Source organism: Carassius auratus, unplaced genomic scaffold (genome assembly GCF_003368295.1).
Source record: "Carassius auratus strain Wakin unplaced genomic scaffold, ASM336829v1 scaf_tig00042621, whole genome shotgun sequence".
Lineage (NCBI taxonomy): Eukaryota > Metazoa > Chordata > Actinopteri > Cypriniformes > Cyprinidae > Carassius > Carassius auratus.
Window position 1 is genome coordinate 1 of NW_020526728.1, and position 22,575 is coordinate 22,575.

General features: G+C 47.3%; 27 non-coding genes across 27 annotated transcripts; 22 read left to right on the forward strand and 5 right to left on the reverse strand.

Annotated features, from left to right (window-relative positions):
* The first annotated feature begins 351 nt into the window (after positions 1 to 351).
* On the forward strand, positions 352 to 466 carry LOC113086012 (U5 spliceosomal RNA). Its single transcript, XR_003284606.1, has one exon. It is a non-coding gene; the product is annotated as a U5 spliceosomal RNA (small nuclear RNA).
* Positions 467 to 1,863: 1,397 nt separating this feature from the next.
* LOC113086016 (U5 spliceosomal RNA) lies at positions 1,864 to 1,978 on the forward strand. Its single transcript, XR_003284610.1, has one exon. It is a non-coding gene; the product is annotated as a U5 spliceosomal RNA (small nuclear RNA).
* A 285-nt stretch (positions 1,979 to 2,263) lies between these two features.
* On the forward strand, positions 2,264 to 2,335 carry trnag-ucc (transfer RNA glycine (anticodon UCC)). Its single transcript has one exon. It is a non-coding gene; the product is annotated as a tRNA-Gly (tRNA).
* A 1,400-nt stretch (positions 2,336 to 3,735) lies between these two features.
* Positions 3,736 to 3,807, forward strand: trnag-ucc (transfer RNA glycine (anticodon UCC)). Its single transcript has one exon. It is a non-coding gene; the product is annotated as a tRNA-Gly (tRNA).
* A 103-nt stretch (positions 3,808 to 3,910) lies between these two features.
* On the reverse strand, positions 3,911 to 3,982 carry trnad-guc (transfer RNA aspartic acid (anticodon GUC)). Its single transcript has one exon. It is a non-coding gene; the product is annotated as a tRNA-Asp (tRNA).
* A 1,050-nt stretch (positions 3,983 to 5,032) lies between these two features.
* On the forward strand, positions 5,033 to 5,147 carry LOC113085978 (U5 spliceosomal RNA). The gene has a single exon (XR_003284574.1). It is a non-coding gene; the product is annotated as a U5 spliceosomal RNA (small nuclear RNA).
* A 285-nt stretch (positions 5,148 to 5,432) lies between these two features.
* On the forward strand, positions 5,433 to 5,504 carry trnag-ucc (transfer RNA glycine (anticodon UCC)). Its single transcript has one exon. It is a non-coding gene; the product is annotated as a tRNA-Gly (tRNA).
* A 1,399-nt stretch (positions 5,505 to 6,903) lies between these two features.
* Positions 6,904 to 6,975, forward strand: trnag-ucc (transfer RNA glycine (anticodon UCC)). The gene has a single exon. It is a non-coding gene; the product is annotated as a tRNA-Gly (tRNA).
* Positions 6,976 to 7,078: 103 nt separating this feature from the next.
* Positions 7,079 to 7,150, reverse strand: trnad-guc (transfer RNA aspartic acid (anticodon GUC)). Its single transcript has one exon. It is a non-coding gene; the product is annotated as a tRNA-Asp (tRNA).
* A 1,049-nt stretch (positions 7,151 to 8,199) lies between these two features.
* Positions 8,200 to 8,314, forward strand: LOC113085979 (U5 spliceosomal RNA). The gene has a single exon (XR_003284575.1). It is a non-coding gene; the product is annotated as a U5 spliceosomal RNA (small nuclear RNA).
* A 1,388-nt stretch (positions 8,315 to 9,702) lies between these two features.
* LOC113086000 (U5 spliceosomal RNA) lies at positions 9,703 to 9,817 on the forward strand. Its single transcript, XR_003284595.1, has one exon. It is a non-coding gene; the product is annotated as a U5 spliceosomal RNA (small nuclear RNA).
* A 285-nt stretch (positions 9,818 to 10,102) lies between these two features.
* Positions 10,103 to 10,174, forward strand: trnag-ucc (transfer RNA glycine (anticodon UCC)). The gene has a single exon. It is a non-coding gene; the product is annotated as a tRNA-Gly (tRNA).
* A 1,025-nt stretch (positions 10,175 to 11,199) lies between these two features.
* LOC113086006 (U5 spliceosomal RNA) lies at positions 11,200 to 11,314 on the forward strand. The gene has a single exon (XR_003284601.1). It is a non-coding gene; the product is annotated as a U5 spliceosomal RNA (small nuclear RNA).
* Positions 11,315 to 11,599: 285 nt separating this feature from the next.
* Positions 11,600 to 11,671, forward strand: trnag-ucc (transfer RNA glycine (anticodon UCC)). The gene has a single exon. It is a non-coding gene; the product is annotated as a tRNA-Gly (tRNA).
* A 1,032-nt stretch (positions 11,672 to 12,703) lies between these two features.
* LOC113086007 (U5 spliceosomal RNA) lies at positions 12,704 to 12,817 on the forward strand. Its single transcript, XR_003284602.1, has one exon. It is a non-coding gene; the product is annotated as a U5 spliceosomal RNA (small nuclear RNA).
* Positions 12,818 to 13,102: 285 nt separating this feature from the next.
* trnag-ucc (transfer RNA glycine (anticodon UCC)) lies at positions 13,103 to 13,174 on the forward strand. The gene has a single exon. It is a non-coding gene; the product is annotated as a tRNA-Gly (tRNA).
* A 1,396-nt stretch (positions 13,175 to 14,570) lies between these two features.
* On the forward strand, positions 14,571 to 14,642 carry trnag-ucc (transfer RNA glycine (anticodon UCC)). Its single transcript has one exon. It is a non-coding gene; the product is annotated as a tRNA-Gly (tRNA).
* Positions 14,643 to 14,745: 103 nt separating this feature from the next.
* trnad-guc (transfer RNA aspartic acid (anticodon GUC)) lies at positions 14,746 to 14,817 on the reverse strand. The gene has a single exon. It is a non-coding gene; the product is annotated as a tRNA-Asp (tRNA).
* A 1,422-nt stretch (positions 14,818 to 16,239) lies between these two features.
* On the forward strand, positions 16,240 to 16,311 carry trnag-ucc (transfer RNA glycine (anticodon UCC)). Its single transcript has one exon. It is a non-coding gene; the product is annotated as a tRNA-Gly (tRNA).
* Positions 16,312 to 16,414: 103 nt separating this feature from the next.
* Positions 16,415 to 16,486, reverse strand: trnad-guc (transfer RNA aspartic acid (anticodon GUC)). Its single transcript has one exon. It is a non-coding gene; the product is annotated as a tRNA-Asp (tRNA).
* A 1,049-nt stretch (positions 16,487 to 17,535) lies between these two features.
* On the forward strand, positions 17,536 to 17,650 carry LOC113085980 (U5 spliceosomal RNA). Its single transcript, XR_003284576.1, has one exon. It is a non-coding gene; the product is annotated as a U5 spliceosomal RNA (small nuclear RNA).
* Positions 17,651 to 17,935: 285 nt separating this feature from the next.
* trnag-ucc (transfer RNA glycine (anticodon UCC)) lies at positions 17,936 to 18,007 on the forward strand. Its single transcript has one exon. It is a non-coding gene; the product is annotated as a tRNA-Gly (tRNA).
* A 1,404-nt stretch (positions 18,008 to 19,411) lies between these two features.
* trnag-ucc (transfer RNA glycine (anticodon UCC)) lies at positions 19,412 to 19,483 on the forward strand. Its single transcript has one exon. It is a non-coding gene; the product is annotated as a tRNA-Gly (tRNA).
* A 103-nt stretch (positions 19,484 to 19,586) lies between these two features.
* On the reverse strand, positions 19,587 to 19,658 carry trnad-guc (transfer RNA aspartic acid (anticodon GUC)). Its single transcript has one exon. It is a non-coding gene; the product is annotated as a tRNA-Asp (tRNA).
* Positions 19,659 to 20,708: 1,050 nt separating this feature from the next.
* Positions 20,709 to 20,824, forward strand: LOC113086011 (U5 spliceosomal RNA). Its single transcript, XR_003284605.1, has one exon. It is a non-coding gene; the product is annotated as a U5 spliceosomal RNA (small nuclear RNA).
* A 285-nt stretch (positions 20,825 to 21,109) lies between these two features.
* trnag-ucc (transfer RNA glycine (anticodon UCC)) lies at positions 21,110 to 21,181 on the forward strand. Its single transcript has one exon. It is a non-coding gene; the product is annotated as a tRNA-Gly (tRNA).
* Positions 21,182 to 22,212: 1,031 nt separating this feature from the next.
* LOC113086009 (U5 spliceosomal RNA) lies at positions 22,213 to 22,327 on the forward strand. The gene has a single exon (XR_003284604.1). It is a non-coding gene; the product is annotated as a U5 spliceosomal RNA (small nuclear RNA).
* Positions 22,328 to 22,575: the final 248 nt, after the last annotated feature.

Consider the following 22,575-nt stretch of genomic DNA (forward strand, 5'->3'; position numbering starts at 1 on the left):
TTTGATTCCACCATCTTCTCTGGATGACGGACTGGATCCGGGTGACTGAAGCGGATACAGACTGGATCTGGTGGCTACGGTGACCTCCGAATAAGGGATTTCTTTAAAAGACTTTTTTTCATATAAAGATTTTATCCAACTTTTCAGATAGAGGCATGAGGAAAGAGATTGCCTTGATTGGGCTTTGGTTATTGGTGGACCGAGAGACTTTTTTGAGTTTTACTCCTCCCTTTTGGAGTAGGGGGGGGGTGCTGACGAAACACAGGTGGGCAGGCATTGTCACCCTTGATGACCCTTGGCGAGCGTAGTAGTTTAACAGAGGCAGCGCACGGCCCGAGGGTTTGGAGACACAGCTCGAGTTTCTCTTCATTGTCGCATAAATCTTTCGCCTTTTACTAAAGATTTCCGTGGAGGGGAACTTTTGCGAGTGACCTGTATTTTTGGGTGCTCTGCTCACAGCAGAGCTACATCGAAATGTCAAGAGCAGAATCAGTTTGACCGTCCGGCAGCATGCTGCGAGAGGGCTTGCCACTGGTCATCGTCTGAATAGGCACTCTCTGCGTTTGACCACTTCGTGTTTATTTAGCCGGATGGGAAGGCAGCGCTTTCTTGTACGTGACGGGATGCAATTCTTGAAGGCTCTCTTTAGTGACGGGTCCAAACAAAGATCTCATCTGCTCCTCTAGCCCTATCGGCGACTCGTGCACTTCGAGCCTTCTTAGTGACGGCGCAAGTTGCTAAATGCTGACTGCGTTGGTGGTATAGAGGTGAGCATAGGCTGGCCTTCCAAGCAGTTGAACCCCGGATTCGATTCCCGGCCAACGCCATGTCCTTTGGCTCGGGCTGACGTCGAAGCAGAACTCCCTCTGTGACCTGCTGCCTCCACCCAAAACTTTTGGATGGAATAATTTCGGATGGACCCATCATTAGCTGAAGTCGCATAACACTTGCAACACTACCCGTAGCAGGGGTCATTGTTTGGACTCTTTTTTTTTTTTTTTTTTTTTTTTTTTAATTGCGCTTTAAACAAAAAGTATTGTGTCAATGCAACTGAACAACATTTATTAGGAACACAGTGCGTCAAAAAGCAAAATGACAGTTAAAGGCATTTCGTTATTGAACTCTTTGATGACATCATTCAGCTAAGTTCAGTTTAAATAGTATCTGTGCAATAATTGCAATCAAGTCAACGATATCGCTGTACATGAAGTGTCCCCAGCTCCGCCTGCCAGAAGCGACAGAGGCAAGAAACCAAAACTCGATCGGTGAAAGGATGGAGAAAAAACCCGGTGAGAAACCAGGCTCAGTCGGGGAGACAGTTCTCCCCTTGTCAGACGAAACCAGTAGATTCAGCTCCAGGCTGCAGGAATGTCAGACTGTGCAGAAGAATCATCTGTTTCCTGTGGTCTTGTCCAGGTGGTCTTTACAGGGGATTTGTATCTGCGGCTCATCTAGTTGTCACGGTCTCCGCTGTGTTTCTGGGCCATAGAGGTCCTTTCTAGGTGTTGATCCACCATCTTCTCTGGATACGGACTGGATCCGGGTGACTGAAGCGGATACAGACTGGATCTGGTGGCTACGGTGACCTCGGAATAAGGGATTTCTTTAAAAGACTTTTTTTTTCATATAAGATTTTATCCAACTTTTCAGATAGAGGCATTGAGAAAGAGATTGCCTTGATTGGGCTTTTGGTTATTGGTGGACCGAGAGGACTTTTTTGAGTTTTACTCCTCCCTTTTGGAGTGGGGGGGGGGGGGGGTGCTGACGAAAACACATGTGGGCAGGCATTGTCACCCTTGATGACCCTTGGCGAGCGTAGTAGTTTAACAGAGGCAGCGCACAGGCCCGAGGGTTTGGAGACACAGCTCGAGTTTCTCTTCATTGTCGCATAAATCTTTCGCCTTTTACTAAAGATTTCCGTGGAGGGGAACTTTTGCGAGTGACCTGTATTTTTGGGTGCTCTGCTCACAGCAGAGCTACATCGAAATGTCAAGAGCAGAATCAGTTTGACCGTCCGGCAGCATGCTGCGAGAGGGCTTGCCACTGGTCATCGTCTGAATAGGCACTCTCTGCGTTTGACCACTTCGTGTTTATTTAGCCGGATGGGAAGGCAGCGCTTTCTTGTACGTGACGGGATGCAAATTCTTGAAGGCTCTCTTTAGTGACGGGTCCAAACAAAGATCTCATCTGCTCCTCTAGCCCTATCGGCGACTCGTGCACTTCGAGCCTTCTTAGTGACGGCGCAAGTTGCTGACTGCTGACTGCGTTGGTGGTATAGTGGTGAGCATAGCTGCCTTCCAAGCAGTTGACCCGGATTCGATTCCCGGCCAACGCATGTCCTTTGGCTCGGGCTGACGTCGAAGCAGAACTCCCTCTGTGACCTGTGCCTCCACCCAAAACTTTTGGATGGAATAATTTCGGATGGACCCATCATTAGCTGAAGTCGCATAACACTTGCAACACTACCCGTAGCAGGGGTCATTGTTTGGACTCTTTTTTTTTTTTTTTTATTTTTTTAATTGCGCTTTAAACAAAAAGTATTGTGTCAATGCAACTGAACAACATTTATTAGGAACACAGTGCGTCAAAAAGCAAAATGACAGTTAAAGGCATTTCGTTATTGAACTCTTTGATGACATCATTCAGCTAAGTTCAGTTTAAATAGTATCTGTGCAATAATTTGCAATCAAGTCAACGATATCGCTGTACATGAAGTGTCCCCAGCTCCGCCTGCCAGAAGCGACAGAGGCAAGAAACCAAAACTCGATCGGTGAAAGGATGGAGAAAAAACCCGGTGAGAAACCAGGCTCAGTCGGGGAGACAGTTCTCCCCTTGTCAGACGAAACAGGTAGATTAGCTCCAGGCTGCAGGAATGTCAGACTGTGCAGAAGAATCATCTGTTTCCTGTGGTCTTGTCCAGGTGGTCTTTACAGGGGATTTGTATCTGCGGCTCATCTAGTTGTCACGGTCTCCGCTGTGTTTCTGGGCCATAGAGGTCCTTTCTAGGTGTTGATCCACCATCTTCTCTGGATACGGACTGGATCCGGGTGACTGAAGCGGATACAGACTGGATCTGGTGGCTACGGTGACCTCGGAATAAGGGATTTCTTTAAAAGACTTTTTTTTTCATATAAGATTTTATCCAACTTTTCAGATAGAGACATGAGAAAGAGATTGCCTTGATTGGGCTTTTGGTTATTATAGGCACTCTCTGCGTTTGACCACTTCGTGTTTATTTAGCCGGATGGGAAGGCAGCGCTTTCTTGTACGTGACGGGATGCAAATTCTTGAAGGCTCTCTTTAGTGACGGGTCCAAACAAAGATCTCATCTGCTCCTCTAGCCCTATCGGCGACTCGTGCACTTCGAGCCTTCTTAGTGACGGCGCAAGTTGCTGACTGCTGACTGCGTTGGTGGTATAGTGGTGAGCATAGCTGCCTTCCAAGCAGTTGGAGAGAGCAGTGCGCATGTCCTTTGGCTCGGGCTGACGTCGAAGCAGAACTCCCTCTGTGACCTGTGCCTCCACCCAAAACTTTTGGATGGAATAATTTCGGATGGACCCATCATTAGCTGAAGTCGCATAACACTTGCAACACTACCGGTAGCAGGGGTCATTGTTTGGACTCTTTTTTTTTTTTTTTTTTTTAATTGCGCTTTAAACAAAAAGTATTGTGTCAATGCAACTGAACAACATTTATTAGGAACACAGTGCGTCAAAAAGCTACTGACTTCCGCCTGCGTTGGTGGTATAGTGGTGAGCATAGCTGCCTTCCAAGCAGTTGACCCGGGTTCGATTCCCGGCCAGCGCATGTCCTTTGGCTCGGGCTGACGTCGAAGCAGAACTCCTTCTGTGACCTGCGACTCCAACCAAACATTTTGGATGGATCATTCGGAAGACGAAAAGAACCAGCTCTCCCCGTCGGGGAATCGAACCCCGGTCTTCCGCGTGACAGGCGGAGATACTGTCCACTATACTAACGAGGAGCCATGCATGCTGTCGTTTCTCCCGTTACTGACGGCACTGCACTGACATACCTAAACAATGCATGGCTTCTTCTGACGCAGACCCAGCCCTGGCACCGTAAAATTTCTGATGGACCCATCATTAGCTGAAGTCGCATAACACTTGGAACACTACCCGTAGCAGGGGTCATTGTTTGGACTCTTTTTTTTTTTTTTTTTTTTTTAATTGCGCTTTAAACAAAAAGTATTGTGTCAATGCAACTGAACAACATTTATTAGGAACACAGTGCGTCAAAAAGCAAAATGACAGTTAAAGGCATTTCGTTATTGAACTCTTTGATGACATCATTCAGCTAAGTTCAGTTTAAATAGTATCTGTGCAATAATTTGCAATCAAGTCAACGATATCGCTGTACATGAAGTGTCCCCAGCTCCGCCTGCCAGAAGCGACAGAGGCAAGAAACCAAAACTCGATCGGTGAAAGGATGGAGAAAAAACCCGGTGAGAAACCAGGCTCAGTCGGGGAGACAGTTCTCCCCTTGTCAGACGAAACAGGTAGATTAGCTCCAGGCTGCAGGAATGTCAGACTGTGCAGAAGAATCATCTGTTTCCTGTGGTCTTGTCCAGGTGGTCTTTACAGGGGATTTGTATCTGCGGCTCATCTAGTTGTCACGGTCTCCGCTGTGTTTCTGGGCCATAGAGGTCCTTTCTAGGTGTTGATCCACCATCTTCTCTGGATACGGACTGGATCCGGGTGACTGAAGCGGATACAGACTGGATCTGGTGGCTACGGTGACCTCGGAATAAGGGATTTCTTTAAAAGACTTTTTTTTTCATATAAGATTTTATCCAACTTTTCAGATAGAGGCATGAGAAAGAGATTGCCTTGATTGGGCTTTTGGTTATTGGTGGACCGAGAGGACTTTTTTGAGTTTTACTCCTCCCTTTTGGAGTGGGGGGGGGGGGGGTGCTGACGAAACACATGTGGGCAGGCATTGTCACCCTTGATGACCCTTGGCGAGCGTAGTAGTTTAACAGAGGCAGCGCACAGGCCCGAGGGTTTGGAGACACAGCTCGAGTTTCTCTTCATTGTCGCATAAATCTTTCGCCTTTTACTAAAGATTTCCGTGGAGGGGAACTTTTGCGAGTGACCTGTATTTTTGGGTGCTCTGCTCACAGCAGAGCTACATCGAAATGTCAAGAGCAGAATCAGTTTGACCGTCCGGCAGCATGCTGCGAGAGGGCTTGCCACTGGTCATCGTCTGAATAGGCACTCTCTGCGTTTGACCACTTCGTGTTTATTTAGCCGGATGGGAAGGCAGCGCTTTCTTGTACGTGACGGGATGCAAATTCTTGAAGGCTCTCTTTAGTGACGGGTCCAAACAAAGATCTCATCTGCTCCTCTAGCCCTATCGGCGACTCGTGCACTTCGAGCCTTCTTAGTGACGGCGCAAGTTGCTGACTGCTGACTGCGTTGGTGGTATAGTGGTGAGCATAGCTGCCTTCCAAGCAGTTGACCCGGATTCGATTCCCGGCCAACGCATGTCCTTTGGCTCGGGCTGACGTCGAAGCAGAACTCCCTCTGTGACCTGTGCCTCCACCCAAAACTTTTGGATGGAATAATTTCGGATGGACCCATCATTAGCTGAAGTCGCATAACACTTGCAACACTACCCGTAGCAGGGGTCATTGTTTGGACTCTTTTTTTTTTTTTTTTTTTTTTTAATTGCGCTTTAAACAAAAAGTATTGTGTCAATGCAACTGAACAACATTTATTAGGAACACAGTGCGTCAAAAAGCAAAATGACAGTTAAAGGCATTTCGTTATTGAACTCTTTGATGACATCATTCAGCTAAGTTCAGTTTAAATAGTATCTGTGCAATAATTTGCAATCAAGTCAACGATATCGCTGTACATGAAGTGTCCCCAGCTCCGCCTGCCAGAAGCGACAGAGGCAAGAAACCAAAACTCGATCGGTGAAAGGATGGAGAAAAAACCCGGTGAGAAACCAGGCTCAGTCGGGGAGACAGTTCTCCCCTTGTCAGACGAAACAGGTAGATTAGCTCCAGGCTGCAGGAATGTCAGACTGTGCAGAAGAATCATCTGTTTCCTGTGGTCTTGTCCAGGTGGTCTTTACAGGGGATTTGTATCTGCGGCTCATCTAGTTGTCACGGTCTCCGCTGTGTTTCTGGGCCATAGAGGTCCTTTCTAGGTGTTGATCCACCATCTTCTCTGGATACGGACTGGATCCGGGTGACTGAAGCGGATACAGACTGGATCTGGTGGCTACGGTGACCTCGGAATAAGGGATTTCTTTAAAAGACTTTTTTTTTCATATAAGATTTTATCCAACTTTTCAGATAGAGACATGAGAAAGAGATTGCCTTGATTGGGCTTTTGGTTATTATAGGCACTCTCTGCGTTTGACCACTTCGTGTTTATTTAGCCGGATGGGAAGGCAGCGCTTTCTTGTACGTGACGGGATGCAAATTCTTGAAGGCTCTCTTTAGTGACGGGTCCAAACAAAGATCTCATCTGCTCCTCTAGCCCTATCGGCGACTCGTGCACTTCGAGCCTTCTTAGTGACGGCGCAAGTTGCTGACTGCTGACTGCGTTGGTGGTATAGTGGTGAGCATAGCTGCCTTCCAAGCAGTTGGAGAGAGCAGTGCGCATGTCCTTTGGCTCGGGCTGACGTCGAAGCAGAACTCCCTCTGTGACCTGTGCCTCCACCCAAAACTTTTGGATGGAATAATTTCGGATGGACCCATCATTAGCTGAAGTCGCATAACACTTGCAACACTACCGGTAGCAGGGGTCATTGTTTGGACTCTTTTTTTTTTTTTTTTTTTTAATTGCGCTTTAAACAAAAAGTATTGTGTCAATGCAACTGAACAACATTTATTAGGAACACAGTGCGTCAAAAAGCTACTGACTTCCGCCTGCGTTGGTGGTATAGTGGTGAGCATAGCTGCCTTCCAAGCAGTTGACCCGGGTTCGATTCCCGGCCAGCGCATGTCCTTTGGCTCGGGCTGACGTCGAAGCAGAACTCCTTCTGTGACCTGCGACTCCAACCAAACATTTTGGATGGATCATTCGGAAGACGAAAAGAACCAGCTCTCCCCGTCGGGGAATCGAACCCCGGTCTTCCGCGTGACAGGCGGAGATACTGTCCACTATACTAACGAGGAGCCATGCATGCTGTCGTTTCTCCCGTTACTGACGGCACTGCACTGACATACCTAAACAATGCATGGCTTCTTCTGACGCAGACCCAGCCCTGGCACCGTAAAATTTCTGATGGACCCATCATTAGCTGAAGTCGCATAACACTTGGAACACTACCCGTAGCAGGGGTCATTGTTTGGACTCTTTTTTTTTTTTTTTTTTTTTTAATTGCGCTTTAAACAAAAAGTATTGTGTCAATGCAACTGAACAACATTTATTAGGAACACAGTGCGTCAAAAAGCAAAATGACAGTTAAAGGCATTTCGTTATTGAACTCTTTGATGACATCATTCAGCTAAGTTCAGTTTAAATAGTATCTGTGCAATAATTTGCAATCAAGTCAACGATATCGCTGTACATGAAGTGTCCCCAGCTCCGCCTGCCAGAAGCGACAGAGGCAAGAAACCAAAACTCGATCGGTGAAAGGATGGAGAAAAAACCCGGTGAGAAACCAGGCTCAGTCGGGGAGACAGTTCTCCCCTTGTCAGACGAAACAGGTAGATTAGCTCCAGGCTGCAGGAATGTCAGACTGTGCAGAAGAATCATCTGTTTCCTGTGGTCTTGTCCAGGTGGTCTTTACAGGGGATTTGTATCTGCGGCTCATCTAGTTGTCACGGTCTCCGCTGTGTTTCTGGGCCATAGAGGTCCTTTCTAGGTGTTGATCCACCATCTTCTCTGGATACGGACTGGATCCGGGTGACTGAAGCGGATACAGACTGGATCTGGTGGCTACGGTGACCTCCGAATAAGGGATTTCTTTAAAAGACTTTTTTTTTCATATAAGATTTTATCCAACTTTTCAGATAGAGGCATGAGAAAGAGATTGCCTTGATTGGGCTTTTGGTTATTGGTGGACCGAGAGGACTTTTTTGAGTTTTACTCCTCCCTTTTGGAGTAGGGGGGGGGGGGTGCTGACGAAACACATGTGGGCAGGCATTGTCACCCTTGATGACCCTTGGCGAGCGTAGTAGTTTAACAGAGGCAGCGCACAGGCCCGAGGGTTTGGAGACACAGCTCGAGTTTCTCTTCATTGTCGCATAAATCTTTCGCCTTTTACTAAAGATTTCCGTGGAGGGGAACTTTTGCGAGTGACCTGTATTTTTGGGTGCTCTGCTCACAGCAGAGCTACATCGAAATGTCAAGAGCAGAATCAGTTTGACCGTCCGGCAGCATGCTGCGAGAGGGCTTGCCACTGGTCATCGTCTGAATAGGCACTCTCTGCGTTTGACCACTTCGTGTTTATTTAGCCGGATGGGAAGGCAGCGCTTTCTTGTACGTGACGGGATGCAAATTCTTGAAGGCTCTCTTTAGTGACGGGTCCAAACAAAGATCTCATCTGCTCCTCTAGCCCTATCGGCGACTCGTGCACTTCGAGCCTTCTTAGTGACGGCGCAAGTTGCTAAATGCTGACTGCGTTGGTGGTATAGAGGTGAGCATAGCTGCCTTCCAAGCAGTTGACCCGGATTCGATTCCCGGCCAACGCATGTCCTTTGGCTCGGGCTGACGTCGAAGCAGAACTCCCTCTGTGACCTGTGCCTCCACCCAAAACTTTTGGATGGAATAATTTCGGATGGACCCATCATTAGCTGAAGTCGCATAACACTTGCAACACTACCCGTAGCAGGGGTCATTGTTTGGACTCTTTTTTTTTTTTTTTTTTTTTTTTTTTTAATTGCGCTTTAAACAAAAAGTATTGTGTCAATGCAACTGAACAACATTTATTAGGAACACAGTGCGTCAAAAAGCAAAATGACAGTTAAAGGCATTTCGTTATTGAACTCTTTGATGACATCATTCAGCTAAGTTCAGTTTAAATAGTATCTGTGCAATAATTTGCAATCAAGTCAACGATATCGCTGTACATGAAGTGTCCCCAGCTCCGCCTGCCAGAAGCGACAGAGGCAAGAAACCAAAACTCGATCGGTGAAAGGATGGAGAAAAAACCCGGTGAGAAACCAGGCTCAATCGGGGAGACAGTTCTCCCCTTGTCAGACGAAACAGGTAGATCAGCTCCAGGCTGCAGGAATGTCAGACTGTGCAGAAGAATCATCTGTTTCCTGTGGTCTTGTCCAGGTGGTCTTTACAGGGGATTTGTATCTGCGGCTCATCTAGTTGTCACGGTCTCCGCTGTGTTTCTGGGCCATAGAGGTCCTTTCTAGGTGTTGATCCACCATCTTCTCTGGATACGGACTGGATCCGGGTGACTGAAGCGGATACAGACTGGATCTGGTGGCTACGGTGACCTCGGAATAAGGGATTTCTTTAAAAGACTTTTTTTTTCATATAAGATTTTATCCAACTTTTCAGATAGAGGCATGAGAAAGAGATTGCCTTGATTGGGCTTTTGGTTATTGGTGGACCGAGAGGACTTTTTTGAGTTTTACTCCTCCCTTTTGGAGTAGGGGGGGGGGGTGCTGACGAAACACATGTGGGCAGGCATTGTCACCCTTGATGACCCTTGGCGAGCGTAGTAGTTTAACAGAGGCAGCGCACAGGCCCGAGGGTTTGGAGACACAGCTCGAGTTTCTCTTCATTGTCGCATAAATCTTTCGCCTTTTACTAAAGATTTCCGTGGAGGGGAACTTTTGCGAGTGATCTGTATTTTTGGGTGCTCTGCTCACAGCAGAGCTACATCGAAATGTCAAGAGCAGAATCAGTTTGACCGTCCGGCAGCATGCTGCGAGAGGGCTTGCCACTGGTCATCGTCTGAATAGGCACTCTCTGCGTTTGACCACTTCGTGTTTATTTAGCCGGATGGGAAGGCAGCGCTTTCTTGTACGTGACGGGATGCAAATTCTTGAAGGCTCTCTTTAGTGACGGGTCCAAACAAAGATCTCATCTGCTCCTCTAGCCCTATCGGCGACTCGTGCACTTCGAGCCTTCTTAGTGACGGCGCAAGTTGCTGACTGCTGACTGCGTTGGTGGTATAGTGGTGAGCATAGCTGCCTTCCAAGCAGTTGACCCGGATTCGATTCCCGGCCAACGCATGTCCTTTGGCTCGGGCTGACGTCGAAGCAGAACTCCCTCTGTGACCTGTGCCTCCACCCAAAACTTTTGGATGGAATAATTTCGGATGGACCCATCATTAGCTGAAGTCGCATAACACTTGCAACACTACCCGTAGCAGGGGTCATTGTTTGGACTCTTTTTTTTTTTTTTTTTTTAATTGCGCTTTAAACAAAAAGTATTGTGTCAATGCAACTGAACAACATTTATTAGGAACACAGTGCGTCAAAAAGCAAAATGACAGTTAAAGGCATTTCGTTATTGAACTCTTTGATGACATCATTCAGCTAAGTTCAGTTTAAATAGTATCTGTGCAATAATTTGCAATCAAGTCAACGATATCGCTGTACATGAAGTGTCCCCAGCTCCGCCTGCCAGAAGCGACAGAGGCAAGAAACCAAAACTCGATCGGTGAAAGGATGGAGAAAAAACCCGGTGAGAAACCAGGCTCAATCGGGGAGACAGTTCTCCCCTTGTCAGACGAAACAGGTAGATCAGCTCCAGGCTGCAGGAATGTCAGACTGTGCAGAAGAATCATCTGTTTCCTGTGGTCTTGTCCAGGTGGTCTTTACAGGGGATTTGTATCTGCGGCTCATCTAGTTGTCACGGTCTCCGCTGTGTTTCTGGGCCATAGAGGTCCTTTCTAGGTGTTGATCCACCATCTTCTCTGGATACAGACTGGATCCGGGTGACTGAAGCGGATACAGACTGGATCTGGTGGCTACGGTGACCTCGGAATAAGGGATTTCTTTAAAAGACTTTTTTTTTCATATAAGATTTTATCCAACTTTTCAGATAGAGGCATGAGAAAGAGATTGCCTTGATTGGGCTTTTGGTTATTGGTGGACCGAGAGGGATTTTTTGAGTTTTACTCCTCCCTTTTGGAGTGGGGGGGGGGGGGGGTGCTGACGAAACACATGTGGGCAGGCATTGTCACCCTTGATGACCCTTGGCGAGCGTAGTAGTTTAACAGAGGCAGCGCACAGGCCCGAGGGTTTGGAGACACAGCTCGAGTTTCTCTTCATTGTCGCATAAATCTTTCGCCTTTTACTAAAGACTTCCGTGGAGGGGAACTTTTGCGAGTGACCTGTATTTTTGGGTGCTCTGCTCACAGCAGAGCTACATCGAAATGTCAAGAGCAGAATCAGTTTGACCGTCCGGCAGCATGCTGCGAGAGGGCTTGCCACTGGTCATCGTCTGAATAGGCACTCTCTGCGTTTGACCACTTCGTGTTTATTTAGCCGGATGGGAAGGCAGCGCTTTCTTGTACGTGACGGGATGCAAATTCTTGAAGGCTCTCTTTAGTGACGGGTCCAAACAAAGATCTCATCTGCTCCTCTAGCCCTATCGGCGACTCGTGCACTTCGAGCCTTCTTAGTGACGGCGCAAGTTGCTGACTGCTGACTGCGTTGGTGGTATAGTGGTGAGCATAGCTGCCTTCCAAGCAGTTGACCCGGATTCGATTCCCGGCCAACGCATGTCCTTTGGCTCGGGCTGACGTCGAAGCAGAACTCCCTCTGTGACCTGTGCCTCCACCCAAAACTTTTGGATGGAATAATTTCGGATGGACCCATCATTAGCTGAAGTCGCATAACACTTGCAACACTACCCGTAGCAGGGGTCATTGTTTGGACTCTTTTTTTTTTTTTTTTTTTTTTTTTTTTAATTGCGCTTTAAACAAAAAGTATTGTGTCAATGCAACTGAACAACATTTATTAGGAACACAGTGCGTCAAAAAGCAAAATGACAGTTAAAGGCATTTCGTTATTGAACTCTTTGATGACATCATTCAGCTAAGTTCAGTTTAAATAGTATCTGTGCAATAATTTGCAATCAAGTCAACGATATCGCTGTACATGAAGTGTCCCCAGCTCCGCCTGCCAGAAGCGACAGAGGCAAGAAACCAAAACTCGATCGGTGAAAGGATGGAGAAAAAACCCGGTGAGAAACCAGGCTCAATCGGGGAGACAGTTCTCCCCTTGTCAGACGAAACAGGTAGATCAGCTCCAGGCTGCAGGAATGTCAGACTGTGCAGAAGAATCATCTGTTTCCTGTGGTCTTGTCCAGGTGGTCTTTACAGGGGATTTGTATCTGCGGCTCATCTAGTTGTCACGGTCTCCGCTGTGTTTCTGGGCCATAGAGGTCCTTTCTAGGTGTTGATCCACCATCTTCTCTGGATACAGACTGGATCCGGGTGACTGAAGCGGATACAGACTGGATCTGGTGGCTACGGTGACCTCGGAATAAGGGATTTCTTTAAAAGACTTTTTTTTTCATATAAGATTTTATCCAACTTTTCAGATAGAGGCATGAGAAAGAGATTGCCTTGATTGGGCTTTTGGTTATTGGTGGACCGAGAGGGATTTTTTGAGTTTTACTCCTCCCTTTTGGAGTGGGGGGGGGGGGGTGCTGACGAAACACATGTGGGCAGGCATTGTCACCCTTGATGACCCTTGGCGAGCGTAGTAGTTTAACAGAGGCAGCGCACAGGCCCGAGGGTTTGGAGACACAGCTCGAGTTTCTCTTCATTGTCGCATAAATCTTTCGCCTTTTACTAAAGATTTCCGTGGAGGGGAACTTTTGCGAGTGACCTGTATTTTTGGGTGCTCTGCTCACAGCGAGCTACATCGAAATGTCAAGAGCAGAATCAGTTTGACCGTCCAGCAGCATGCTGCGAGAGGGCTTGCCACTGGTCATCGTCTGAATAGGCACTCTCTGCGTTTGACCACTTCGTGTTTATTTAGCCGGATGGGAAGGCAGCGCTTTCTTGTACGTGACGGGATGCAAATTCTTGAAGGCTCTCTTTAGTGACGGGTCCAAACAAAGATCTCATCTGCTCCTCTAGCCCTATCGGCGACTCGTGCACTTCGAGCCTTCTTAGTGACGGCGCAAGTTGCTGACTGCTGACTGCGTTGGTGGTATAGTGGTGAGCATAGCTGCCTTCCAAGCAGTTGACCCGGATTCGATTCCCGGCCAACGCATGTCCTTTGGCTCGGGCTGACGTCGAAGCAGAACTCCCTCTGTGACCTGTGCCTCCACCCAAAACTTTTGGATGGAATAATTTCGGATGGACCCATCATTAGCTGAAGTCGCATAACACTTGCAACACTACCCGTAGCAGGGGTCATTGTTTGGACTCTTTTTTTTTTTTATTATTTTTTTAATTGCGCTTTAAACAAAAAGTATTGTGTCAATGCAACTGAACAACATTTATTAGGAACACAGTGCGTCAAAAAGCAAAATGACAGTTAAAGGCATTTCGTTATTGAACTCTTTGATGACATCATTCAGCTAAGTTCAGTTTAAATAGTATCTGTGCAATAATTTGCAATCAAGTCAACGATATCGCTGTACATGAAGTGTCCCCAGCTCCGCCTGCCAGAAGCGACAGAGGCAAGAAACCAAAACTCGATCGGTGAAAGGATGGAGAAAAAACCCGGTGAGAAACCAGGCTCAGTCGGGGAGACAGTTCTCCCCTTGTCAGACGAAACAGGTAGATTAGCTCCAGGCTGCAGGAATGTCAGACTGTGCAGAAGAATCATCTGTTTCCTGTGGTCTTGTCCAGGTGGTCTTTACAGGGGATTTGTATCTGCGGCTCATCTAGTTGTCACGGTCTCCGCTGTGTTTCTGGGCCATAGAGGTCCTTTCTAGGTGTTGATCCACCATCTTCTCTGGATACGGACTGGATCCGGGTGACTGAAGCGGATACAGACTGGATCTGGTGGCTACGGTGACCTCGGAATAAGGGATTTCTTTAAAAGACTTTTTTTTTCATATAAGATTTTATCCAACTTTTCAGATAGAGACATGAGAAAGAGATTGCCTTGATTGGGCTTTTGGTTATTATAGGCACTCTCTGCGTTTGACCACTTCGTGTTTATTTAGCCGGATGGGAAGGCAGCGCTTTCTTGTACGTGACGGGATGCAAATTCTTGAAGGCTCTCTTTAGTGACGGGTCCAAACAAAGATCTCATCTGCTCCTCTAGCCCTATCGGCGACTCGTGCACTTCGAGCCTTCTTAGTGACGGCGCAAGTTGCTGACTGCTGACTGCGTTGGTGGTATAGTGGTGAGCATAGCTGCCTTCCAAGCAGTTGGAGAGAGCAGTGCGCATGTCCTTTGGCTCGGGCTGACGTCGAAGCAGAACTCCCTCTGTGACCTGTGCCTCCACCCAAAACTTTTGGATGGAATAATTTCGGATGGACCCATCATTAGCTGAAGTCGCATAACACTTGCAACACTACCGGTAGCAGGGGTCATTGTTTGGACTCTTTTTTTTTTTTTTTTTAATTGCGCTTTAAACAAAAAGTATTGTGTCAATGCAACTGAACAACATTTATTAGGAACACAGTGCGTCAAAAAGCTACTGACTTCCTCCTGCGTTGGTGGTATAGTGGTGAGCATAGCTGCCTTCCAAGCAGTTGACCCGGGTTCGATTCCCGGCCAGCGCATGTCCTTTGGCTCGGGCTGACGTCGAAGCAGAACTCCTTCTGTGACCTGCGACTCCAACCAAACATTTTGGATGGATCATTCGGAAGACGAAAAGAACCAGCTCTCCCCGTCGGGGAATCGAACCCCGGTCTTCCGCGTGACAGGCGGAGATACTGTCCACTATACTAACGAGGAGCCATGCATGCTGTCGTTTCTCCCGTTACTGACGGCACTGCACTGACATACCTAAACAATGCATGGCTTCTACTGACGCAGACCCAGCCCTGGCACCGTAAAATTTCTGATGGACCCATCATTAGCTGAAGTCGCATAACACTTGGAACACTACCCGTAGCAGGGGTCATTGTTTGGACTCTTTTTTTTTTTTTTTTTTTTTTTTTAATTGCGCTTTAAACAAAAAGTATTGTGTCAATGCAACTGAACAACATTTATTAGGAACACAGTGCGTCAAAAAGCAAAATGACAGTTAAAGGCATTTCGTTATTGAACTCTTTGATGACATCATTCAGCTAAGTTCAGTTTAAATAGTATCTGTGCAATAATTTGCAATCAAGTCAACGATATCGCTGTACATGAAGTGTCCCCAGCTCCGCCTGCCAGAAGCGACAGAGGCAAGAAACCAAAACTCGATCGGTGAAAGGATGGAGAAAAAACCCGGTGAGAAACCAGGCTCAGTCGGGGAGACAGTTCTCCCCTTGTCAGACGAAACAGGTAGATTAGCTCCAGGCTGCAGGAATGTCAGACTGTGCAGAAGAATCATCTGTTTCCTGTGGTCTTGTCCAGGTGGTCTTTACAGGGGATTTGTATCTGCGGCTCATCTAGTTGTCACGGTCTCCGCTGTGTTTCTGGGCCATAGAGGTCCTTTCTAGGTGTTGATCCACCATCTTCTCTGGATACGGACTGGATCCGGGTGACTGAAGCGGATACAGACTGGATCTGGTGGCTACGGTGACCTCCGAATAAGGGATTTCTTTAAAAGACTTTTTTTTTCATATAAGATTTTATCCAACTTTTCAGATAGAGGCATGAGAAAGAGATTGCCTTGATTGGGCTTTTGGTTATTGTAGGCACTCTCTGCGTTTGACCACTTCGTGTTTATTTAGCCGGATGGGAAGGCAGCGCTTTCTTGTACGTGACGGGATGCAAATTCTTGAAGGCTCTCTTTAGTGACGGGTCCAAACAAAGATCTCATCTGCTCCTCTAGCCCTATCGGCGACTCGTGCACTTCGAGCCTTCTTAGTGACGGCGCAAGTTGCTGACTGCTGACTGCGTTGGTGGTATAGTGGTGAGCATAGCTGCCTTCCAAGCAGTTGGAGAGAGCAGTGCGCATGTCCTTTGGCTCGGGCTGACGTCGAAGCAGAACTCCCTCTGTGACCTGTGCCTCCACCCAAAACTTTTGGATGGAATAATTTCGGATGGACCCATCATTAGCTGAAGTCGCATAACACTTGCAACACTACCGGTAGCAGGGGTCATTGTTTGGACTCTTTTTTTTTTTTTTTTTTAATTGCGCTTTAAACAAAAAGTATTGTGTCAATGCAACTGAACAACATTTATTAGGAACACAGTGCGTCAAAAAGCTACTGACTTCCGCCTGCGTTGGTGGTATAGTGGTGAGCATAGCTGCCTTCCAAGCAGTTGACCCGGGTTCGATTCCCGGCCAGCGCATGTCCTTTGGCTCGGGCTGACGTCGAAGCAGAACTCCTTCTGTGACCTGCGACTCCAACCAAACATTTTGGATGGATCATTCGGAAGACGAAAAGAACCAGCTCTCCCCGTCGGGGAATCGAACCCCGGTCTTCCGCGTGACAGGCGGAGATACTGTCCACTATACTAACGAGGAGCCATGCATGCTGTCGTTTCTCCCGTTACTGACGGCACTGCACTGACATACCTAAACAATGCATGGCTTCTTCTGACGCAGACCCAGCCCTAGCACCGTAAAATTTCTGATGGACCCATCATTAGCTGAAGTCGCATAACACTTGGAACACTACCCGTAGCAGGGGTCATTGTTTGGACTCTTTTTTTTTTTTTTTTTTTTTAATTGCGCTTTAAACAAAAAGTATTGTGTCAATGCAACTGAACAACATTTATTAGGAACACAGTGCGTCAAAAAGCAAAATGACAGTTAAAGGCATTTCGTTATTGAACTCTTTGATGACATCATTCAGCTAAGTTCAGTTTAAATAGTATCTGTGCAATAATTTGCAATCAAGTCAACGATATCGCTGTACATGAAGTGTCCCCAGCTCCGCCTGCCAGAAGCGACAGAGGCAAGAAACCAAAACTCGATCGGTGAAAGGATGGAGAAAAAACCCGGTGAGAAACCAGGCTCAGTCGGGGAGACAGTTCTCCCCTTGTCAGACGAAACAGGTAGATTAGCTCCAGGCTGCAGGAATGTCAGACTGTGCAGAAGAATCATCTGTTTCCTGTGGTCTTGTCCAGGTGGTCTTTACAGGGGATTTGTATCTGCGGCTCATCTAGTTGTCACGGTCTCCGCTGTGTTTCTGGGCCATAGAGGTCCTTTCTAGGTGTTGATCCACCATCTTCTCTGGATACGGACTGGATCCGGGTGACTGAAGCGGATACAGACTGGATCTGGTGGCTACGGTGACCTCCGGAATAAGGGATTTCTTTAAAAGACTTTTTTTTTCATATAAGATTTTATCCAACTTTTCAGATAGAGGCATGAGAAAGAGATTGCCTTGATTGGGCTTTTGGTTATTGGTGGACCGAGAGGACTTTTTTGAGTTTTACTCCTCCCTTTTGGAGTAGGGGGGGGGGGGTGCTGACGAAACACATGTGGGCAGGCATTGTCACCCTTGATGACCCTTGGCGAGCGTAGTAGTTTAACAGAGGCAGCGCACAGGCCCGAGGGTTTGGAGACACAGCTCGAGTTTCTCTTCATTGTCGCATAAATCTTTCGCCTTTTACTAAAGATTTCCGTGGAGGGGAACTTTTGCGAGTGACCTGTATTTTTGGGTGCTCTGCTCACAGCAGAGCTACATCGAAATGTCAAGAGCAGAATCAGTTTGACCGTCCGGCAGCATGCTGCGAGAGGGCTTGCCACTGGTCATCGTCTGAATAGGCACTCTCTGCGTTTGACCACTTCGTGTTTATTTAGCCGGATGGGAAGGCAGCGCTTTCTTGTACGTGACGGGATGCAAATTCTTGAAGGCTCTCTTTAGTGACGGGTCCAAACAAAGATCTCATCTGCTCCTCTAGCCCTATCGGCGACTCGTGCACTTCGAGCCTTCTTAGTGACGGCGCAAGTTGCTGACTGCTGACTGCGTTGGTGGTATAGTGGTGAGCATAGCTGCCTTCCAAGCAGTTGACCCGGATTCGATTCCCGGCCAACGCATGTCCTTTGGCTCGGGCTGACGTCGAAGCAGAACTCCCTCTGTGACCTGTGCCTCCACCCAAAACTTTTGGATGGAATAATTTCGGATGGACCCATCATTAGCTGAAGTCGCATAACACTTGCAACACTACCCGTAGCAGGGGTCATTGTTTGGACTCTTTTTTTTTTTTTTTTTTTTTTTTTTTAATTGCGCTTTAAACAAAAAGTATTGTGTCAATGCAACTGAACAACATTTATTAGGAACACAGTGCGTCAAAAAGCAAAATGACAGTTAAAGGCATTTCGTTATTGAACTCTTTGATGACATCATTCAGCTAAGTTCAGTTTAAATAGTATCTGTGCAATAATTTGCAATCAAGTCAACGATATCGCTGTACATGAAGTGTCCCCAGCTCCGCCTGCCAGAAGCGACAGAGGCAAGAAACCAAAACTCGATCGGTGAAAGGATGGAGAAAAAACCCGGTGAGAAACCAGGCTCAGTCGGGGAGACAGTTCTCCCCTTGTCAGACGAAACAGGTAGATTAGCTCCAGGCTGCAGGAATGTCAGACTGTGCAGAAGAATCATCTGTTTCCTGTGGTCTTGTCCAGGTGGTCTTTACAGGGGATTTGTATCTGCGGCTCATCTAGTTGTCACGGTCTCCGCTGTGTTTCTGGGCCATAGAGGTCCTTTCTAGGTGTTGATCCACCATCTTCTCTGGATACGGACTGGATCCGGGTGACTGAAGCGGATACAGACTGGATCTGGTGGCTACGGTGACCTCGGAATAAGGGATTTCTTTAAAAGACTTTTTTTTTCATATAAGATTTTATCCAACTTTTCAGATAGAGACATGAGAAAGAGATTGCCTTGATTGGGCTTTTGGTTATTATAGGCACTCTCTGCGTTTGACCACTTCGTGTTTATTTAGCCGGATGGGAAGGCAGCGCTTTCTTGTACGTGACGGGATGCAAATTCTTGAAGGCTCTCTTTAGTGACGGGTCCAAACAAAGATCTCATCTGCTCCTCTAGCCCTATCGGCGACTCGTGCACTTCGAGCCTTCTTAGTGACGGCGCAAGTTGCTGACTGCTGACTGCGTTGGTGGTATAGTGGTGAGCATAGCTGCCTTCCAAGCAGTTGGAGAGAGCAGTGCGCATGTCCTTTGGCTCGGGCTGACGTCGAAGCAGAACTCCCTCTGTGACCTGTGCCTCCACCCAAAACTTTTGGATGGAATAATTTCGGATGGACCCATCATTAGCTGAAGTCGCATAACACTTGCAACACTACCGGTAGCAGGGGTCATTGTTTGGACTCTTTTTTTTTTTTTTTTTTTTTAATTGCGCTTTAAACAAAAAGTATTGTGTCAATGCAACTGAACAACATTTATTAGGAACACAGTGCGTCAAAAAGCTACTGACTTCCGCCTGCGTTGGTGGTATAGTGGTGAGCATAGCTGCCTTCCAAGCAGTTGACCCGGGTTCGATTCCCGGCCAACGCATGTCCTTTGGCTCGGGCTGACGTCGAAGCAGAACTCCTTCTGTGACCTGCGACTCCAACCAAACATTTTGGATGGATCATTCGGAAGACGAAAAGAACCAGCTCTCCCCGTCGGGGAATCGAACCCCGGTCTTCCGCGTGACAGGCGGAGATACTGTCCACTATACTAACGAGGAGCCATGCATGCTGTCGTTTCTCCCGTTACTGACGGCACTGCACTGACATACCTAAACAATGCATGGCTTCTTCTGACGCAGACCCAGCCCTAGCACCGTAAAATTTCTGATGGACCCATCATTAGCTGAAGTCGCATAACACTTGGAACACTACCCGTAGCAGGGGTCATTGTTTGGACTCTTTTTTTTTTTTTTTTTTTTTTTTAATTGCGCTTTAAACAAAAAGTATTGTGTCAATGCAACTGAACAACATTTATTAGGAACACAGTGCGTCAAAAAGCAAAATGACAGTTAAAGGCATTTCGTTATTGAACTCTTTGATGACATCATTCAGCTAAGTTCAGTTTAAATAGTATCTGTGCAATAATTTGCAATCAAGTCAACGATATCGCTGTACATGAAGTGTCCCCAGCTCCACCTGCCAGAAGCGACAGAGGCAAGAAACCAAAACTCGATCGGTGAAAGGATGGAGAAAAAACCCGGTGAGAAACCAGGCTCAGTCGGGGAGACAGTTCTCCCCTTGTCAGACGAAACAGGTAGATTAGCTCCAGGCTGCAGGAATGTCAGACTGTGCAGAAGAATCATCTGTTTCCTGTGGTCTTGTCCAGGTGGTCTTTACAGGGGATTTGTATCTGCGGCTCATCTAGTTGTCACGGTCTCCGCTGTGTTTCTGGGCCATAGAGGTCCTTTCTAGGTGTTGATCCACCATCTTCTCTGGATACGGACTGGATCCGGGTGACTGAAGCGGATACAGACTGGATCTGGTGGCTACGGTGACCTCGGAATAAGGGATTTCTTTAAAAGACTTTTTTTTTCATATAAGATTTTATCCAACTTTTCAGATAGAGGCATGAGAAAGAGATTGCCTTGATTGGGCTTTTGGTTATTGGTGGACCGAGAGGGATTTTTTGAGTTTTACTCCTCCCTTTTGGAGTGGGGGGGGGGGGTGCTGACGAAACACATGTGGGCAGGCATTGTCACCCTTGATGACCCTTGGCGAGCGTAGTAGTTTAACAGAGGCAGCGCACAGGCCCGAGGGTTTGGAGACACAGCTCGAGTTTCTCTTCATTGTCGCATAAATCTTTCCGCCTTTTACTAAAGATTTCCGTGGAGGGGAACTTTTGCGAGTGACCTGTATTTTTGGGTGCTCTGCTCACAGCAGAGCTACATCGAAATGTCAAGAGCAGAATCAGTTTGACCGTCCGGCAGCATGCTGCGAGAGGGCTTGCCACTGGTCATCGTCTGAATAGGCACTCTCTGCGTTTGACCACTTCGTGTTTATTTAGCCGGATGGGAAGGCAGCGCTTTCTTGTACGTGACGGGATGCAAATTCTTGAAGGCTCTCTTTAGTGACGGGTCCAAACAAAGATCTCATCTGCTCCTCTAGCCCTATCGGCGACTCGTGCACTTCGAGCCTTCTTAGTGACGGCGCAAGTTGCTGACTGCTGACTGCGTTGGTGGTATAGTGGTGAGCATAGCTGCCTTCCAAGCAGTTGACCCGGATTCGATTCCCGGCCAACGCATGTCCTTTGGCTCGGGCTGACGTCGAAGCAGAACTCCCTCTGTGACCTGTGCCTCCACCCAAAACTTTTGGATGGAATAATTTCGGATGGACCCATCATTAGCTGAAGTCGCATAACACTTGCAACACTACCCGTAGCAGGGGTCATTGTTTGGACTCTTTTTTTTTTTTTTTTTTTTTTTTTTTAATTGCGCTTTAAACAAAAAGTATTGTGTCAATGCAACTGAACAACATTTATTAGGAACACAGTGCGTCAAAAAGCAAAATGACAGTTAAAGGCATTTCGTTATTGAACTCTTTGATGACATCATTCAGCTAAGTTCAGTTTAAATAGTATCTGTGCAATAATTTGCAATCAAGTCAACGATATCGCTGTACATGAAGTGTCCCCAGCTCCGCCTGCCAGAAGCGACAGAGGCAAGAAACCAAAACTCGATCGGTGAAAGGATGGAGAAAAAACCCGGTGAGAAACCAGGCTCAGTCGGGGAGACAGTTCTCCCCTTGTCAGACGAAACAGGTAGATTAGCTCCAGGCTGCAGGAATGTCAGACTGTGCAGAAGAATCATCTGTTTCCTGTGGTCTTGTCCAGGTGGTCTTTACAGGGGATTTGTATCTGCGGCTCATCTAGTTGTCACGGTCTCCGCTGTGTTTCTGGGCCATAGAGGTCCTTTCTAGGTGTTGATCCACCATCTTCTCTGGATACGGACTGGATCCGGGTGACTGAAGCGGATACAGACTGGATCTGGTGGCTACGGTGACCTCGGAATAAGGGATTTCTTTAAAAGACTTTTTTTTTCATATAAGATTTTATCCAACTTTTCAGATAGAGGCATGAGAAAGAGATTGCCTTGATTGGGCTTTTGGTTATTGGTGGACCGAGAGGGATTTTTTGAGTTTTACTCCTCCCTTTTGGAGTGGGGGGGGGGGGGTGCTGACGAAACACATGTGGGCAGGCATTGTCACCCTTGATGACCCTTGGCGAGCGTAGTAGTTTAACAGAGGCAGCGCACAGGCCCGAGGGTTTGGAGACACAGCTCGAGTTTCTCTTCATTGTCGCATAAATCTTCCGCCTTTTACTAAAGATTTCCGTGGAGGGGAACTTTTGCGAGTGACCTGTATTTTTGGGTGCTCTGCTCACAGCAGAGCTACATCGAAATGTCAAGAGCAGAATCAGTTTGACCGTCCGGCAGCATGCTGCGAGAGGGCTTGCCACTGGTCATCGTCTGAATAGGCACTCTCTGCGTTTGACCACTTCGTGTTTATTTAGCCGGATGGGAAGGCAGCGCTTTCTTGTACGTGACGGGATGCAAATTCTTGAAGGCTCTCTTTAGTGACGGGTCCAAACAAAGATCTCATCTGCTCCTCTAGCCCTATCGGCGACTCGTGCACTTCGAG